Source organism: Myotis davidii, unplaced genomic scaffold (assembly GCF_000327345.1).
Source record: "Myotis davidii unplaced genomic scaffold, ASM32734v1 scaffold591, whole genome shotgun sequence".
NCBI classification, from domain to species: Eukaryota; Metazoa; Chordata; class Mammalia; order Chiroptera; family Vespertilionidae; genus Myotis; species Myotis davidii.
In genome coordinates, this window is record NW_006284340.1 from 3307573 (window position 1) to 3327494 (window position 19922).

A 19922-nucleotide genomic window follows, 5' to 3' on the forward strand; every position below is an offset into this window, starting at 1 on the left:
AAAATCGCATAACAGCAAAATCGCATAACAGCCGAGCATACACCCAGCAGCTCTGCTGATGCCTGAACGGTATGTGGAATGAAGTGGGCGGGCATCGGGAGGCCACTATGGCACGGGGCAAGCACTATGGGCAGTCTATCTGAAGTGTACCTGGCGTATAAGACGACCCCCCACTTGGAGGCATATTTTTCAGGGCCAAAAAATCGTCTTATACGCCGGCAAATACGGTAGTATCACCCTGATATCAAAATCAGACAAAGACAGTATGAAAAAGACAAATATCCTTCATGCAGATAACCTTGACCAAATATTAGCAAATAGAATTTAGCAATATATAAAAAGAATCATGTACAGCAGCCACATGAAGTTCAAGGTTGGTTTAATATTAAAATATCAATCTATTTAATACCATGATTTTGCTTATCATGTCCTTCTTTCCTGATGTTCTAAGATTTCTTTATGATTTCTTTTGTGTTTAGAGTATGCCTTTAGTTATTATTTTTAGGTTAGGTGTATTGATGAATCTAATTGGGTGTGCCCTGGAGATAGATTTTAGTAATGAATCTTGATTGCCTTTTTTGGGCCAGGCATTAGTGTTAGGTACTTTTACATGGGAACTATCTTGACTCCTTAGAATAACCCTATGGACAAGTATTAATAGCCCCAATTCACAGGTGAGATGCTGAGGCTCAGAGAAGTTCAGTGACTTGTCCAAAGTTACAGAATTTGTAAGTGGCACAGTCAGGATTTAGACCCAGGTAAACCGAGTCCATGTCTAGCATGCTTCCACTTGAACCACAGTTGTTTTTGTGAAATGAGGCTATGAGAGAAGGCAACCACATTCTATGAGAATTAGGAAGCCCAACTATTTTATTAAGGTCTTTAGGACCTACTATTGATATATAGGCCAGAGAAAAGGTTTCATGATACAGGTTGCTTTCTGTTGCCTGACTATTTGATACTGTTTAAAGAAAATGTATCTTCCCTAAAACAAATTTTACTGGTTAAAAAGAGATTTCCAGCCCAGCTGGCATGGCTCAGTGGTTGAGGCATGGACTTATGAACCAGGACGTCTAGGTTTGATTCCCAGTCAAGGCACATGCCTGAGTTACAGGCTTGATCTCCTGTGTGGGGCATGTAGGAGGCAGCTGATCAATGATTCTCTCTCATCATTGATATGTCTATCTCTCTCTCTCCCCCTCTTCCTCTATGACATTATATATATATATATATATATAAAATAAAGAGCTCTCCATGGAATCTACCAAAGCATAAAAAAAACTGTGAAACAGGACAGGAGGCATACGCTGCTTTATCTAACAACTGAATGGTTCATTTTCAGGAACAGCTGTAAACTGAATAAAGGAACACACATTTGAAACTGTGTAAGCCTTTAACAAATATTTGGGACAGTGATGCTGTTATGGTAAGTGTCAGTGATAAAAGAACCAGTAGAGATAAATTCCGGTAAAAAAAAAAAAAAAAGTCCTTCCATTTTATCAATGGAATAGGAAGTACTTTAATAAGAGGTTCATGATTCAGGGCACATTCCAGCAGCCTTCTCTTAACATCTGGCCTAGGTGCCACGGTCTAAATCCATACATCAGCCTGATGCTACCAGGTCTGTTCTTCTCCTCCAGTGTTACACAACCAAAGAAAATCCAAATGGACACCTCAACAATTCCTGTCTCAGCAACAGAAATAGCAAACTGGTTCCAGAGCAGATTAATAGGGATGGTGCTAAGGTGGAAAGTGCAGACTGAGCAATACAGGTAGAAACCTTAATAATTGACTCGATGCCGGCTCTGAGTGACTATAAAGGATTCTTTGGGGACAGTATTTTATAAAGCAACACAGTTGCCTGAATCAGCTAGACTGGCTCTCTTAGCTGAGCTGTGGGGGTTCTGGAAAGATTTGAACATCTAAATCAGCTGCATTATTCACTATGCAGAGGCTTAATTAAAAAAAAAAAAAGAAGACAAATCATATGCTGTAACCTTATGCAGCAAAGATATCCCCCCCCCCTTTTTTTAACCATTATTCCAATGGCACCTGGATCATTGCAGCAAAGAATTTAGAATCTAATTGCCTGCAAGGTGTTTACATATGTTATCACAGAAGCTCAGAGAGCAAATCAAGATAGACTCAGGCACCTTTTTATTTAACCTGCAGTCAGTCTTGTCTTTCCAGTTCCTCAGATGCAAATATAATATCATTATAGAGGTAACTCAATTTACGTAGATACATTCCTGAAAACCAGATGTGCGGTGTGAAAACCAAATGGTTGTGGATCAAATTATGTTTTATATCCTAAGGGAGCTTGTTATTTAAGCATCTGTGATGCCTGCTATGACTTAAAGGATTGGCATTTATAGGCCAACTGGTTACCTCTGCTAGGATGGTGTATCTGTGTTGTAGTCAGGGTCATGTTAAGCTGTGTCAGATGTGGGACAAACATAAATGTCAGTGACTCAATACAACACAGATTTATTTCTTGTTTTCGTCAGAATCTAACATAGGTCAGAAGGCCCTCCTGTGCTGCTATCTTCAGGGACCCAGAGACTCAGATTGTTTCCTTCTTGTAGCTCCCGTGTTTCAGTGTCCTATGACCACAAGTAGATGCATGGAGGCCGGAAAGGTAGTCAAATGAGTTCCCAGGAAGTCGAAAAAGGCTTGATGAACACAGTCTGCCACCCAGGTATATTTATCACTGTGCGATTGCTTCTGTGGGATTTGGAAGCATTCATGAGACTTTCTGGAATAGCCAATTGATTTTCAGAGCTCTTGGTACATTATTCATTCAGTAATACTTTTTGCACACAAATATAACTCTTCATTAAGATAATGGTAAAGGCAGTCTCATGAAAGGATATATTGGCCATCAGATTCAGTAACCAGAAGAAGGAAATCCATGGGAAAGGGTTACAGGCTCTCAAACAGAGTCTTGGCACAACACGGCGCTCTCTGTGCAGTGTCATTGCTCCTACAGTCCAGGCTCTGTGGTTTCCTTTGCCTTGACTCCATAGTGACCTCCTGCATACAGTCTCAGATCGCGCCTCTGGCTCTGATCCTCCTGTTTACTTGTGCTTGGCCTGCATGTTCCTGACCTGGCCTCCAACCTCACCTCCAACTCTGATCCTTGCCTTCATTCTACATCCTTAGTTTGTAACTTGCTTATGTGGCCTTCTAGGATCTGACCATTGTCCCTACTCTGCTCATATCACTGTTCCCAGGTAGCTTATGCTTCTGGATCCCCTAAGGTTTGCCTAAGGACATTACTCTGACGATTCTCCCCATCATCCATTTTCTCCTCTATATTGAGTACTCTCTACTGAATACCCCCCTCTCTACTGCATTGTTTTTCTCATCAAGAAAGAAAGAGAGAAAAAAAGACAGGAAGGAAGGAAGGAAGGAAGGAAGGAAGGAAGGAAGGAAGGAAGGAAGGAAGGAAGGAAGGAAGGAAGGAAGGAAGGAAGGAAGGAAGGAAGGAAGGAAGGAAGGAAGGAAGGAAGGAAGGAAGGAAGGAAGGAAGGAAGGAAGGAAACTTTCTTGGCCTCAGTTCCCATTCTAGTTAACTTTCGATTGTCTTCTTCTCATCACTTCAGAATGTCTTAAATTTCTTTATTTCTCTCCTATTCACACCTGGATCCCCCTCATCAGGTCTTTACCACCAATATTCTCCTGAAACTGTACTTGTCAAGGTAACCCTTGATTTCCATATTGCTAAATCCAATTGTTATTCTCAGATTTCATCTTACTTAATATCTCAACAGCACTTGACATACAGCTCCTCACTCTCCTCTCTGTGAAACCCTTTCTCTTCTTGGCTCTCAAGATACCACGCTTGCCTGGTTTTCCTCCTACTCTTATAAATGCTCCTTCTTCAGTCATTCTCCCCACCCCCTGCCCTGGTTTCTCCCCATTTTCTCATTTTCTTTGGAGTACCCCAGCACTCAGCCCTCCGACCTCTTCTTTTTTTTTTTCTATCATCATCCACAGGTGATTGAGTCCAGATTTGTAGTTTTAAACAGCATCTCTGTGCTGATATCATCCAAAATTCTTGTATCCAACCCAGATGTCCCTGTTCTAGACTCATATATCCGGTGCTTCCTTGGCATCTTTACTCGGATGTCAGGTAGAGAGATTGCAAAGTTAACTTCACCAAAGCTAAGATCCAGATCTTTCTCCAAACCAGCTTGGCCTACACTTTTCTCCATTTCATGTAATTTCATTCTTTAAATTGCTGGATTTAAAAAAACTCTTGAGGCCCAGCCTTCTCTCTCTCTCTCTCTCTCTTACAGCTTCATCTGATCTCTCAGAAATTCCTAACAAATTCTTCTAAAATTTGACCATTTCCCACACTCCCATCATGACTCACCTGTGTTATTGCAGTAATTACTTAACTGTAATAGTTGTCTTCTCTCTGTCTTTCCTGCCTCCCTAAATCTATTCTTATCAAAGCAGTCAGAGGGACCCTCTGAAAATATAAATTATATCCCAGTACTCTTGTGTTGATTAACTCTCATTGGATTCCCATCCTATCACTAAAACCCAGAGTCCTCACGCTCACCTGCAGGGTGACCTGGCTTCTTGACATTTCTCTTCTCATATTTGTTCTTCTCACTTCAGCTACTATTGCCTCATTACCACCCTTGGACACACTAGGCAGCCTCCCCCTTCTAGGCCTTCTATATCTTTTGCCTGACATGCTATTTTCCAAGCTATTCACATGGCTCACTTACTTCGTATTTTTACTCTAATGCACCATCTCTGTGAGCCTTTCTGATCACTTTAACTAAAATTGCAGCTATTTCTCCTGACATTTTCTACCCCTCTACTATGATTTATCACCATTAGCACTTTCTAATTACCATGTTTCTAAACTTATTTTATCTTCATCATTGGAATGTAATCTCCGTAAGGGCAAGATATTTGACTGATTAGCTCACTGATGTATCTACTGTGGCTCAAACAATGCCTGACATATTGTAAGTGCTCAAGAAATACTTGTTGAATGAAAGAAGAAATGAGTGATAGGATTGTGTTCCAAAGTTAATTTGAAATTCTGCTATTTAGAACACTGTTCACAATTTCCCACAGAAATAATGCTATTCATGGTAGGTAAGTCCTGTAACATTTGCTCAAAATTTAAGTTGTAAGATATGTCCCAAACTGAGGGCATTAGAATGTCTACTAGCTAGCTATTGCTACTGAGGCACACTTAGAAACAATATAACACTGTGAAGGGTTATAAAACAGGAATCATAGACTTAAGTGGAAAACCCATAAAAAGGAGCAATTAATTTAGATTTGGAGTTAATTTTACAGAAAAAATGAAAAAAAAGTGAAGAGAATAGGCATATATGCATTGCCCATGGACACAGCAGTGTGGGAAGGGCCAGAAGAAAGGGATGGCAGGGTCTTTGCGGAGGGGCAGCCAAAGAAGGGGAAATGGCAATATCTGTAATAATGTCAACAATAAAAATAAAATAAAACTTAAAAAAAGTAACATTTGGCCTGGGTGTATAAGAATGAATGGAAATTTGCCACAGAGAGAAAAGGGGGAAAATAGTAACAAGCAGAAGTAATAGCATATCAGATGGCACAAGAATAAAAGTATGGTATATTCATGGGAAGGACAGCACATTTTCTGTGGCAGAATACTGTGAGAGGTGGGTGGGCCAGAGCTGTGAAAAGTGCTGTGAGCCATCGGAGGGAGCTGAGACTGATTCTGTCGGTGCTCAGTGTATGGAGCCCTGGAGACTGGTAAAGAGGCAAAGAGCTCATTTCCTCTCTTAGACATTTTATTTTTTATTTTTAAAAATATATTTTATTAAATTTTTACAGAGAGGAAGGGAGAGGGATAGAGAGTTAGAAACATCCATCAGCTGCCTCCTGCACACCCGCCACTGGGAATGTGCCCGCAATCAAGGTACATGCCCTTGACAGGAATCAAACCTGGGACCCTTCAGTCCGCAGGCCAACGATCTATCCACTGAGCCAGACTAGTTAGCGCTTAGACATTTTCTTAACCCTGTGTGGCTGATTAGTTGTTGGGGTTCTTAATTTTTTTTTGTTTTTAATACATTAAAAAAATTGGGATGCTTCAAAGTTTAGGTAATTACTAATCTTTAAAAATCTTACATACTTTTGATTCATTGTGTTAAGTAATATAATCATTTATATCTTATCTTCAGAATATCTGACCTCTGAAAGCCTAGACTAAGTTTTACCCAGACATTACCTTTATGACATCCACACATACACACTGGCTAAATACTACCATGTTATCTTTCTAACCACAGCCACTCAATAAAGTGTAATTTGATCTTTAGGAAAAGACTTCAGGTGACCTACCTAAAGATACAGGAGATTTGTTTTTCAAAAATGCAAGTGACAGAATACTGGGAGAGATAGCTAAGGGAAAAGATGAGGGAATCCAGAATCAAAATTACCTTGAGCCTAAATCCTGAATGCTGAGTTTATACCAAGTTGAAAAAAAATTAAATATAGATGAGATTTGTGTTCGGTTCAATAATTTAATTATGTGACTCAAGATCAGGGAGGCTTGAGGTGGCTGCTGATGTGAAGCTAAGTACCACGTACCGTTCTAATGGCTCCCTGTGAGTTAAATAATTTAATGCTCACATCCCTGTGATGTAAGGGCAATTATTCTCCTCATTCTACAGATGGGGAAACAGGCACCCAAACTCCCCCAACATCATACATTCACAGACTGGTAGAGCTGGAATCTGAACTCATATTGGTAACCACTATGCTTTATAATTCATGGCAGCAGTTCATATGAACACCGTTATTTTGTTTATAACAAAAATTTAAATGTACAATACATTATTGTTGACGGTAGTTACAACATTATACAGCAGATCTTTAGAACAAGTTCTTGCATACCTGCAACTTTATGCATGTTGGTCAGTAACTTTCCAATTTCCCCTCCCCCTGGAAACCACCATTCAACTCTTCAATTAATTTAGCTAGTTTACATGCCTCATATTAGTAGAATCATGCAGCATTTGTCTTTCAATTGGCTTATTTTATGAAACAAAATGTCCTCAAGTTTCATTCATGTTGTCGCATATTGCAGATTTACTACAATGAAAAGGCTGAATCGTATTCCACTGTTGGTATATACCACATTTTCTTCATTCATTTATCTATCAATGAACATGTAGGTTGTTTCCACATCCTGGTTATTGCAAGTAATGCTGCAGTGAACATAGGAGTGCCATTATGTCTTTAAGATCCTGATTCTTTTTGGATAAATATCCAGAAATGGGATTGCTTGATATAATCGTTCTGTTTTTAATTTTTTGAGGAACTTTCATACTGTTTACCCTAGAAGCTGCTGGATTTTGCATTCTAACCCATGATACAGTGGTTCCAAGTTCTCCACATCCTTGCCAACTCTTGTCTTTTGTGTTTTCATTATAACAATCATGACAGGTGTGAAGTTATATCTTATTGTGGTTTAACTTATATTTTCCTGATGATTAGTGACAATGAGCATTTCTTTCATATCCCATTTGACCATGGGTATGTCTTCTCTGGAGAAATATCCAAGTCTTCGGCAGCATTAAGAAGTGCATGTGACACACCTACTGGGTGTGTTCCATCTTGCTCCCCTTCGGAAGTGCAGGGCATAATTCAGGGGCTACATTTTACCTGAGATACAAAATAGCCTTAAGGGAGGGAGTCGGGAAGTTGTGGGGTCTGGAAACACTAGAAAATGACTGAAGTATTAAGGATGTACTGTAAGCCTGGAAGAGAGATTAAGGAGAAACTTGATAGTTGCGTCACATGTAAATGGTCATTATATTCAAGAAGGAAGAATTTAGGACTCAGAAAGTGTGGTCTCAAAATAGACATTAAAGAGTGCTTCAATTATAGAATTCCAAAAAAATGCAAAAGGCATCTCTGAGGCAGTGAAGTCCTTGTCATGGATATATTCAAGCCAGGTTGTGAGCATGAATGCAGTAGAAGTGGTTCTTCCAGTGGCTGGAAGGTTTGACAAGTTGGCTTCTAAGATCCCCCTTTAAATGTTAAGAATGTATCAGCCTAAGAGGTCCTCAGTCCAGAGGGTAAACCATTAAATCTTTACACTTCATTTGATGTTACAAATATCATTTTAGATTATGTTCTTTATTCAAGGTCATTTACCATACCCTTTATATAAATCAATAGATGCTATGATTTTAGCAATTCCCAGCTGATCTAACAGTATATCAATTCTAAACACAGAATACACATTAGATTTGGATCACAGATCAAAAGGATTTTAGAGCTGTGAGCTATGAGGTCCTTAGAGATCATCTGGCCAAATCCTTTTATTGTAGAGAAGACACAACTGAAGCTAGGAGGCACTATCTCTGCTCCTACCTCACCTAGATCCTTACAGGGGCCTAAGGAATGCCTTTCACCTACAGCCTCAACCCAGTTCATTTTAAGCCACTACACTTCGAAGCATTCTTTGGGTCACATCAGAGGAGGCCCAGAATTTGTTGAATAATGATAACTACAATTTATTAAGTGCCAACTCTATATCAAGCACTATTATGGATTTTTGTATGTAATATGAAACTTAAATCTACAAAAACAGGATTATTATCCTAATGTTACAGATGAGGTGAGGCTTAGAGAAGTCATATGATTTACCCACATGGCTAGTAAGGTGACAGATTTCAGATTCCAGTTCCCAAAGGTTTGGCCTCAAAGCCTGTGCTCTTAATCACTTTACATGGCCATCCAGCCATAGCCCATACCTTCCCACCTCATCTGGACCATGGTCTTTGCTCACCAAATTGGATCTTTCTACTATAGGCATTCTCCTACTACATCATGTGTTGCTTTGCTACTCCTTTTGAGTACAGGGTGTGGAACCATTGACCTGCCTCTTTGGGCCAGTCTTGGCAGCCAGGCCATCACCATACCTTTGAGGTTGTGATTTCTAAATAGTTTTCACCCTGAGTTAGACCAGGTGAAGTAACTTACTTATGATTATAGAGTAAATGAGAGACCTGAGACCTGAGCCCCAGCATTATAATACCCGCATAATGCATATTTCTCTATAGTTCATTCTATTTCCCCATAAAGCTGTAAATAAGATATATGTACTTTTTGTATTTTAATGAAAGCTTCACAGACGAATACGAAGTAAAAATACATGAGGTGCATTTCAGTGGTCTTCTGGCATTGTCACTGTAAAAGCATACAGGAGAATGAGGGTTTCTAATCCCCTTGTAGATAGCCCAACATTTTTCTCCCTGTGCAATGTCAACCTACAGGGTTGGGAATTCTCATTCATTAAGGATTTTTAAAGTACTTATTCTGGACCATTTGGTGTATTCTATTTCTTAGGAACCCTGAATTGTGTACTATATGTTGGGTCTCCTTTGTCTCCCATGTTGCTTTCTCTTGAATCATTTTTATAAAAGATTTCATTTTTCTCTTAGTTTATTTATATTTAGAAATGACTTATAACTTAACTAGAGGCCCAGTGCACAAAAATTTGTGCACTTGGGAAGATCCTTCAGCCTGGCCTGTGCCCTCTCACAGTCTGGGACCCCTCGGGGAATGACCACCTGATGGCTTAGGCCCGCTCCCTGGGAGATTGGGCCTAAGCTGGCAGTCAGACATCCCTCTGGCAGCCCAGGAGCCCGCAGGGGATGTCCACTTGACAGCGGTGTGCAGGCCTAGCTGCAGTCGGACATCCTTAGCGCTTCTGAGGAGGCAGGAGAGGCTCCCACCACCACCGCTGTACTGGCAGCCATCAGCCTGGCTTGTGGCTGAGCAGAGCTCCCTCTGTGGGAGCACAGTGACCACCAGGGGGCAGCTCCTGCATTGAGCGTCTGCCCCCTGGTGGTGAGTGTGGTCATAGTGACCAGTGATTCCCAGTCGCTCTGCTCTTAGGGTCAATTTGCATATTACCCTTTTATTATATAGGATTGTATTGTGTTGACGCTTCCAACTCTAATTATGGGTTCGCCTGTTTTCCTTTTAGTTATTCTTTCATGAATTGGAATTCTGTTAGTAGGTGCATGCACATTTAAGATTGTTCTGTCTTCTTGGAGCAATTATCATTGAAAAAAATGTTCCTCTTAATTCATAATAGCCCTTGTTCTGCCTATGTTGTTATGCTTGAAGTGAGTTTCTTGTAGATAGCCTATCATTGGATAACTTTTAAGATCTCTGTCCATTTCTGCCTTTTATTAGTCTATTTAGACCATTTATATTTAAAGTAATTATTTATATACTAGAGGCCCGGCACATGAAATTCATGCATGGGTATGGTCCCTAGGCCTGGCCTGCCATCAGGGCCATCTTCCCCAGCTGCCCATAGCCAGCCCTCCCCCCCTACATCACCCACCCCCAGTTCCCCATTTGCCATTGGGTGATCCTTGCCTGATGCCTGGGAGAAGAGACCAAGAGGTCGCTGTTCCCACCCACATGCTGGCCCTGCCCCTGCTGATTGGTTGTTCGTCCAGTAGTCATTCTGCTCAATTTGCATATTACCCTTTCATTATATAGGATTAGACTTAGTTTGTTCTCTGATTATATTTTTTGCTTGCTTTTGTTTTTTGTTTCTTGTGTGATAGAATGTTTTGTATACAATTAGGTCAAGTTTGTTCATAATTTAATTAGTTCAAGTTTCCTTAACTTTTGATTTTTTTCTGTGCTTTCTGGTGTCTCATCTATATTTTCTTTTGCATTTCCATGTGCATTTTGGAGTCACAACATTTCTTGTTGTTACTTGAAAGACAGCTGATGTTTTTAATTAAGATTGCTTGTATCTATATGTAAAATATAGGACAACTGGAATTTTCATGGTAGATAGTATCCTTATTTATAAATATCATATAAAATGTTTCTGTAGTTCTCTTTATTGTCTTTCACTTTGGGTTTATACTTTATTCATGAAAATATTACCCAGGTTTTGATGTATTTATTTCTTGGTACCTTATATATTTTTGTGGCACTTAAAATTATATACTTAAAATATTTATTATTTATTACCATTATATAGTACAGCATTTATATATGGGTTTTAGTCTAGCCACTGCCAGATTTTCTTACTAAGTCTAGTAATTTGTCTGTAAAATCATTTGGGTTTTCTATGTAGGTAATCATCTCATCTGTGAATAATGACAGTTTTGTTTTTATTATTTCAATCTTTATAGCTTTTATTCTCTTGAATACTACTGTCTGGTTAGTCTCTCCCCCAATGTTGAATAGAACTTATTTTTATTAGGAAACATATTTCTGTTAATGATTTTACAGAAAATAATTCTAACAACTCTCTTTCAGGTTTTTAGTAAGATGCCATTACTAGGTGTAGGAAGATATTTTGTACATATGTTTGCTTTCAGAATTCAGTTCACACTAATCCTATAAAATGAACTTAGAGTTTACTATATGCCAGAAATTGTTACAGGAATTGGAGATATCACACAGAAAAAAAAAACACAGATAAAAATCCCTGCTATTGTATATCTTATATTTTATTGTTCCTTGAACATTTGGCACAATTAATTTACCTATAGAACAATTTGAGATCAGTGCTTTCTTTTTAAAAATTATTGGTCCAATGTCTTTTATGATAATTATTTTTTAAAAGTTGATTTTGATAAGTTAAATTTATCAGGAATTAGTAAATTTCTCTATATTTTAACATTTAATTGGTATAAAATTAGCAATAATAATCTGTTTTTTACCTCTGGCATGTCCCTTTTTATTTTAAATATTACTTCCTTTCTACCTATTTTTGAATTTTTATTTGGTGCATTTTTGCATAGAAAATATATTTATATGGTTAAAATTCAGAAGATAGAAAATATGTACAGGAGAAATAGCTTCTCATTCTTCTCTTCCTGCCATTAAGTTACTCTCTAATGAGCAATGCTATCAATTTCTTATGTAGCTTCCTAGATAAGAATTCACAATTTATAAGTAAATATAAGTATATATAAATAAATAGTTTTGCATTTTCCTAAATGATAGCATATTACACATGCCTATGTTCTAACCTTTGGCACTTAATCTATGTGTTGAAGATTGTTTTTATTAGGAAATAATGAGTTTTTTCATTCTCTTTTGTAGATGCATAATATAATCCCGTATGGCTGTATATAGTTTGTTTTTCCAATTTTTTATCAAAGGACATAAGATTATATTCAATATTTTGATACTGAAATCAACACTGCAATTAATAACTTTGGACATGGATTATTTTACACATATGCAGATGTATCTAAGAATAAATTCCTGGAAGTGACATTATTGGATTAAAGAGTATAGGGAATGTATTTTATTTTATTCAATTTGGATGGATTGAATGCATATGTTATAAAATTAATATGTTATAAAATTCAAAAGAAACAAAGGGGCAAATGGTCAAAAGTAAGCCTTCCTCATCCTTTTCTTCACGTTCCTCTTTGAGAAGTGATCAGAGATATTATATGCATGTACAAGTACACGTGCGTATGTAGTGTAAATTCTCTTAAGTCTCAGATTGTATATCAGGGTGTAGGTATCAGAAAGTCTTTGCTAATTTCTTGGTTACAAAATAATTACTAGACATAGTAAATCCATTCATTTTAGAAACATTTTTTGTGGTCACAGTTTTCAGACTTGGGTTTATACCAGCATCTTTGGACCTCATTAGGACAAATGATACCTCCCCATTGGCTGTTAATATGCCCATATGTGGGTTAGAGTGAAGGGTGACTATATTTATGAATTTTTCTTATCCAAACATTTCAGATATGTTCAATATGCCTTGTTTGCCATCTTACACCTCCTTGTACAGTATCATCTTGAGGATCCCTGTTGTATTTCTTCCACATTGAGTCTTCATTTCTTTTGTGTTATTAATGTTTTATAGCATTAGCTTTTATTTAAATTTATGTATATATTTACTTTTTACTTCATTCATATTCTTTTCTGTATGTCAAAGCTTCTTTCTGCTCTTTTTTCTTCTTATGAAACACACTTTATTTTATAAATTTATCTTTATTGTTGAAAGTATTACAAATACCTTTATTTATTTGTTATTTTTTTCCTATTGACCCACTCCTCCCTGCCCCTGCCCGTCACAAGCCTTCACCACACTATTGTCTGTGTCAGTGGGCTATGCATATAAGCCCCCCAGGTAATCTCTCCCTCCCACCCACCCCTGTAACCCTTATCCCACCTTCCCTCTGAAACTCATCATTTTGTATGAGACACATACTTTAAAATGTTCTTTAGTAAATGTCTAATACTGATAAACCCAGATTTTTATAGTTTAAAATATCTCTCATCTCTGTTCCTGAGATATAGCTCATAGTATTCTACAATTTTAGGTTTATGCAGTAAAACTCTAACATCATGCACTAAGTGTGAAACCAAATATTCATTTTTATAAAATGCAGGGTTACAGTATTTTAAGGTTGAAATGACTTCACTGAACCTAGGTAGCTGGGAGCTCCCAAGTTCTATGCATGTACAAATGTATCTACATCCCAGCATTATTTATACACAATCTGGTGGCCATTTCATGTTTTCTTGTTCTTCAGGTTAAATACTGGGGGAGACAATTCTGACTGAGACTTCTAAGAAAGTAACAATGATTCTAAGAATCTCCTAGTTAGCTGGGGAGACTGAAATTCATCTTTTCCCCCCACTCTCCCCACCTCTTTAACCTTTGATGTGTACAAGATAAGAACTTGAGTCAGAGAAGTAGCCTATCTTCAATTTTATTTTATTAGTATTCACTTTATGAAAAAATGCATTACTGCATGGGATTTTTGTTGTTATTGTTAATCCTCACTGGAAGATATTATCCCATTGATTTTTAGAGAGAGTGGAAGGGAGGGGGAGAGACAGAGAGAAACATCGATCTGAGAGAGACCCATTGATTGGTTGCCTCCTGCATGTGCCCCAATCAGGACAAGGGATCGAGCCTGCAACCGGAATCAAACCCAGGACCCTTCAGTCTGAGGGCAGATGCTCTGTCCACTGAGTCAAATTGGCTAGGGCTGCATGGGATTTTATAGTACTTACTTTTTGCCATCATTTGGGAAGACTGTCACTATACTGTCTTCTGTCTTCTGGTTTCACTGCTGCTGTTGAGATATGAGTTGTCAATTTAATTATTATAATTATGCAAGTCATCTTTCTTAACTCCGGTTGCTTTTGAGATCTTCAACTTATCTTTGGTGTCCTGCGGATTTACTATGATGAATCTTGGAATTGCTGAGATTCCTTAAATGAGGTTTCATGTCTTTTAACAGTTCTGGAGAATTCTCACCAATTGACTTTTGCTTCTTTTTCACCTTCTAGTTTCAATGTCTTTCTGGAACTACGATTATGACTCTTTACTCTCATATTTTCTATTGCTTAAATATTTTTGAGTAGTATTCTACATTTTCTTACTCTCTAGTTCTCTCTTTGATGTATTTATTCTGTTTAATCCTTTCATTTAGTTTTTATTGAGGTATAATTAACATGCAATAAAGTACACACACAGTTCATACATGTTTAGTGTAATGAGTTTAGACAATTCTATGTAGCCATGTAACAACTATCCATAACAAAATAAAAAACATTACTGTTAGCCCAGAAAGTTTTTTAGTGCCTTTTTACAGTCATTTCTGTTGAAGTTTTTAGTTATTTCATTGTTAATTTTAAGAAGTTATATTTGGTTGTTTATTAAATCCTCCTGGTCATGTTTCATAGTTTATTGCTTTTTACTTATTTTATAAATCCCTTTCTGTGGTTATTTAAACATACTTAAAATAGTTATTTCATAATCCTCCTTCTCATAATTCCAATATCTGGAGTCTGTTTCATTGTTGTCACTGTTCCTAGCTGACTTTTATAAATGGTGGCTTTTTAACCCTGACTTTTGTGACTTGTATTGGGAATTCATATTTATTGGAACAGCCTGTGGCACGTTTATGAGGCGTGAATTGACCTTTCCCCGACCCAGAACATTTTGTGTTTGCATTTATTGCTTTATAATTTTTTCTTGGAACTATAATTTTCCTCCTTTGAATGTATGTATCATGTTATTCCTATTTATCAACAGAGAGATCAGTTGTGTAAAGTTTTTGAAGATGAAGAATTATTTATTTAAAATAACATAGCCTCTCTTCTGGTGTTCCTCTCAAATGTGCAATATAATTGCTACATGTTTTTGTTCATATTTTTTCACTCACGTCTTTGTTTTGCTCTAGGAGTCATAGCTGCTCACAGTTTTCAGCTTTTATGAATACAATCTCAAAAGTCACAGGCTTCCCGTCTTGTGCTCCTGTGATCACAGTCACAATAGCCTCCTCACCTTTTCTCACCGCAGTCATCTCCCTTGGTGAAGGGTTAAGATCAGAGACTTTAACAATGAGGTGTTAGCATGGTTTCTTCTTAAACTTCTCTTCCATTGAACACAATAGTGTCCATCTGCTTCTTCCAAACATTTTTGACCAATGCTCTGTTATCCAGCCTTTCCCAGATAATTGCTTGGGATCTGATTGAGACCTGAGCAGCTGTCAGCTTTTACAATCCTCCTTCACCTGAGTCCAGATTTGTCAGCATCAGCACATTGTTTATGGCTGTTTCTTTATTTCATAGGTTATGAAAGTTTTTTAAAAAATTCTTTTTGTTGTTGTTTCTGTGCATTTAGAAGGAGGTTTGTGGCATAAAAATGCCCTTATTCTTCCAGCTTTACATGGATTTCCCCTTATAATGTTTAATAGTTTTAAAATTAACCAAAATGAAGTAACCAGTTGGGGAACAGGAGCTAGGGAGAAGCCAACAGGCTAACATTTGTTGGAACATTTTTAGTACTTGTCTTATCTCTTCCTTGGAGTCACTTATTTCCTCTTCACTACTACACAATTAATTGGTAACGTTTTGGCCACTCTACTTATAGCCTCGCTAAGTCAGATCATCATGGTTCACTTTGGCAAAAATGGACAATTTTAAGTCACAATCCCTGCCTGTCCTTCCATATGTTTGAGTGACCATTCATTGTAAAGCAGCCCCATCCTTGAGTCCTAGGTTCCTCTGCACACAGGGAGGCCATGTGGCTGGTTCTCACCAATGGAACAGAAACAACAATAATGATGCCACTTCAAGGCCAGGGATATTAAGAGGTGTGACTTTTCTTCCTTATATTTTTCCACCTGCCAGAATAGAACAGATGGCTTCCAGGCTCTAGAGGAAAGTCCCAAGATGTTCAGAAGAACATGGGTCTTTCAACCACCAAATGAATAAAATCAGCTTATTTTCCAGGAACACCTACATTAGAATGTGATATAAGTAAGATATATACTCTTATTTTGTAAGGGTGCTAACATTTTGAATTGGTTTGTTACAGCTGTGTGCATTACCCTAACTTACTTAATCTAGATATTCATCCTGTAAGACCTATTCCCATTTTATTTTGGCGGTCGTAAACACTGGGAAATCACACTAGATTTTCCATTGTGCCTCATTCTAACCATCGTATTTAATGCTCATCCAATTTTGAGTCCTCAAACAAGGTTGCCTCCTGACACATGGCTTTGTATAATGACATGTACCTTTCTAAAGTTCTATTTATTTTTATTTTGTATATTGCCTGGGAGCTGTTTTTCTAATGTGGTAATTAAGAAAGCACATTTCTATGCAGTCTGCAACATTTCTATATAAGGGCAGAAATGCATCTTATCTTCCTCATGAGACATTTTACAGAATACTTCTTTAAAACCCCAGAACTTTTGGATATTTTATGTCTGCTCTGTTTTTCTGTATCAAAAGTTCTTTTTCTTTAATGTCTTCCTAAGACTTGTTACATAGTCTAGGGCTATGCTTTTGAACTCTGCAGTATTCTCTTCCAAGGGTTTTGATGAAACGTGACATTTTCCACTTTCTTTCCTGTTTTGAAGGAGAGCAAAATGGATCCCTGTCAGAGATCTCTCTAGCTATAGAGCAATAGTTACCATGACAATTTTAGGAGAGGATAGTCTATTAGTCATTGTGGACTCTTGCTATAATTGGATATAAACAAAGGGTTTAAGTGAATAGGGAGGAAGAGGAGTTGGAACAACTGTTTTCAGGTGGGGGTGGGTGTACATTGGACTGTTTTTTCTGACATTCAGAACTTCCTACTGTCTCTGCTCACACACAGGCTGGTGTCCTGGGAGATGAAGATGAGAATGGGTTTGGTGACAGCAGCCAGGTATGCCGTGACTGAGTAGGCATGGCTTACTGTTCCTGGCACTGAGACTTAGCAGGTGCAAACAGATAGAAGCTGGGAATGCATCCTGAGAATGACAGAGGGCACTGGCAGAGCTCGGTACAAACAGTCTTACCAGGTTCTGCTGTGCCCTGGCAGTTTGTCCTGATGGGTCTCCCTGAAGCAGCTCACGTGACCTATGTGCTCTTTACAACCAATGCAGAGGAAGTCCCCGCTCTGTTCTGCCTCCTTCAGGTTTATGAAGGGGCCACTCACTCTTCCCTTTAAAGTTTCAAGTGTTTGATGCACTAATCGCTCATCTTGAAGCCTTTCCCACTGGTATGACAAGGCACAGAGCTTAATTAAAGCTGCAGAAAGAGACAGACTGTTTGACTTATTCTTACAGCTGGGCTGGGCGGCCACAGTCCTGGGGGTTTGAGTGCAAACTTGGAGGGCCTCCCAGGTGCAATGGAATCAAAGGCTTCTGTGGTCTTAGGTTTGTTTACTTTTCTGGTCCTCTGGTTGTTAGGGAGGCAAGAGGCACTGTGTGGCCATGACCCAGAGTCAGGTTAGGCCTGGGAGAAATTTTATGCAAGTGAGATCAGCAACATCCTGGTTGTCTTCCCTGAAATACTCAGGGGATGAGGGCTGGGCCAGCTGTCTGAGACAGTCCCCTGAAAACCCCTGTGCAGCTGGGTTCTCCCCTCCCTTGTGCCAAGCAGGCCTATCATTATTAGATCACACTGCTCTGGGCCATGTGACAAGCATACTATGGGGCAAATAATACAGTAAAGAAGAATGGAAAAAGAACTGCATTTTCTTTTCTTTTATTCTCTTTTCAAAAAGCCTGCTAGTGTTATGCTAAAATCTGCCTATTGATTTGGGTATAAATAGCTCCATTTTCTAATCCAGATGCATCCTCACGCCCCTGTGTACAGGGTTACTGATACTCTGTTGTGTCTTGGGACTAATAAGAAGATTCCATTGGAAAGAATGCAGGCAAATCAGCCCAGCTGAGATTACATAAAAGGAGAAAGAAAATTGAAGAAAGTATGTATTAAACCTCAATATCTAGTTGAGTGTGATTTTTAACAAAAGGCCCTTGCATTTAGCTCAATGACTTCAGATCTTTCGGAAAGTAGCTAAATGCATTTTATTCAAACTTTTCCAGTCCTGGGCAGGAGCCATTTCAGTAGGAAGGCAATTCTTCTGGAAAGGCTTAAGCCACTAAAATCAAAGGCTCAGGGGGTAGATTTCAGCTTCTTGGTGATTTGTACTTAGAACTTTAAAGGCTTGGACGCTGCTAATGAGCAGTAGCACATCTTATAGGAAAGTTCCACTTCTCAGATCTAGGAGAGAGCCCCTTTTGTCTTGATAGGTCTGGTGAATCTTTGATTCATCCATGTGTTTTTTTTACTATTCCATAGCTCCACTATCTTGGACTCCGACGCCTGCCACTTTATTTTGTATTTATTTCAGCCCCTGCTCTGTTTCACCCATGCTACCCGTATCTCTTTCCCCTATGGTCCTGATATTTCAGCCTTGTAGAGAAGCATTTCCCAAGCATATTCTCATCTGATATATGAGATGCTGCATAATAAAAGACTTCATGGTCAATGTAGATGGAGAATGAGGCATACTAACACACCTCTCTTGGAAATTTGTAATGCACTTTTTTAATAGGCACTGAAGGAAAGTTATTTGCTTTTGTTTATATGAATATATGTATACATTTAATATCAAAGTATCCATTAGCTTTCTACAGAATTACTAGTTTTCAGAATTTGCATTGGGCATTGCCGCTATTATGCTCACAGGCTGAAAAATCTGTCTAGAGCCCTAGATATGCAGGTGACTGAGAAATGGCAATGGGTCATCAGATGCTCTGAAAAGGCTTACTTTTTTTTTATTAAATTACAGTTGGCATACAATATTATATGAGAAGGCTCACTTTTGAAGTCAAAGGATGAGCACTGGCTAATGGTGTAAGTAGAAATGAAAAGAATAAAATGCTCAGTAAAGCATGGACTCGCTAGCATAAACTAGATTGGCTGCTGTCCATATGTAGAGGTGCTGAAACGGGTACCCTTGGTCCTGTTAAAAATTGATCCCTGGCAGAGCCCTTAAAAAAGAACGGCTCAGAAAGTGAATTGTGGGTGCTGCATGGGATGCCTAGATACAAATCCCGTGTATACAATTATATAAGAGATAACATGGGAAAAAGAGGCACATTCTAGACAGGGACTTAACATACACGGGGTTTGATCTCACTGCCCTCATGGGTTGGATGTGTGAGCCTGGGCAAGCCATTTAATCTCCCCCTACCTTATTTGTCAAAAAAGGTGATTGGACAGGATACAGGTTCATTCCCAATTCTAAAAGTCAGACTATATAAAGACTCTCCAAGTTGGTCTTTATGCATATTTGCCCCAAGCCACCTGGCTTCTCTGGTCCCCTTTGACTCTTGGGAGATGATATCCTTCCAAACCATCTGTGTTGCACTAATTGTTTAGAGCAGGGGTGGGGAAACTGTTTTCTGCCAAAGGCCATTTGGATATTTATAATATCATTCACTTAATGTAATTCACTTAACATAGATTTATGTTGCTATGAACAAAGCTCCTAGATTTATTGAATTTTGAGACCTGCCTGTGGTTGCATTGGCAGGGCCAGACCAAACGATTGTGTGGGCCTTACATGGCCCGGGGGC